This window comes from Phyllobates terribilis, unplaced genomic scaffold (genome assembly GCF_046119375.1).
Source record: "Phyllobates terribilis strain yellow unplaced genomic scaffold, ASM4611937v1 Scaffold_13__5_contigs__length_258822181, whole genome shotgun sequence".
In the NCBI taxonomy this organism is placed as follows: Eukaryota; Metazoa; Chordata; class Amphibia; order Anura; family Dendrobatidae; genus Phyllobates; species Phyllobates terribilis.
In genome coordinates, this window is record NW_027362773.1 from 184,317,376 (window position 1) to 184,318,193 (window position 818).

At 37.0% G+C, this 818-nt stretch overlaps 1 non-coding gene across 1 annotated transcript; it reads right to left on the reverse strand.

The window, feature by feature from the left end:
• Positions 1–454: 454 nt before the first annotated feature.
• Positions 455–526, reverse strand: TRNAQ-CUG (transfer RNA glutamine (anticodon CUG)). Its single transcript has one exon. It is a non-coding gene; the product is annotated as a tRNA-Gln (tRNA).
• Between the last annotated feature and the right edge of the window lie 292 nt (positions 527–818).

Here is an 818-nt window from a genome sequence, read left to right on the forward strand (position 1 = left end):
AGACCCCTGGAAGGTTCCTGAATGACAATCGCAGCATTTTGTGAGCAAAAAAAAAACAAAAACAAACTCAATCGATGCCCAAAACAATACTTAGAAAAACATCACCAAACTATGTTTACAAAAATGCTGGAAAACACTAAAAAGGGTGATTCAGGAAAAGAATCGCTGTCGTTTCTTGAGGCCGTTTCGGCTTGAAATCCTTGTCAGTTTCTACCACCTGGAAAAAGTGTCATGCGAACATTGGCACAAGTCATAGAGTACGATTGCTTGGTGTGACATAGATGATATGAGTTTTGCTTCATGAAGTCAAGTTTAACTTTTGAGTTAAACTTTCTTGATAGATAGATCTTTTTGCCATGTGGATTTTAACTTTCTCTTTTTATGTTAAACCATGTGCAATGGCAAATTGAGTGTGAGCAGAAAAGATAAAACCGCTATGCACAAAGCATTTCTCAGGTTCCACTGAGATTTGAACTCAGATCGCTGGATTCAGAGTCCAGAGTGCTAACCATTACACCATGGAACCACATGACTAATGTAGCTGGCTGGATTTTCTTTTGAAAACAGTAAAAGAGCATGTGTAAATTGTGGAAATGTGAGAAATTCACTCTGAATCCAGTGATCTGAGTTCAAATCTCAGTGTTGAAAAAATATTTTTTTTGGACTTAGTCATTTTTACGGCGTTAATCAGACTTTTTCAGAGAAGGGAAATGTCAGTGAGCATTCCGATTTCATTTCCAGAGCGATTCGCCCGATGAGTCCTTGATATTTAGTCGTTTTCATCCAATTTTCTGAATTTTTGGAAATATCACTTTTTT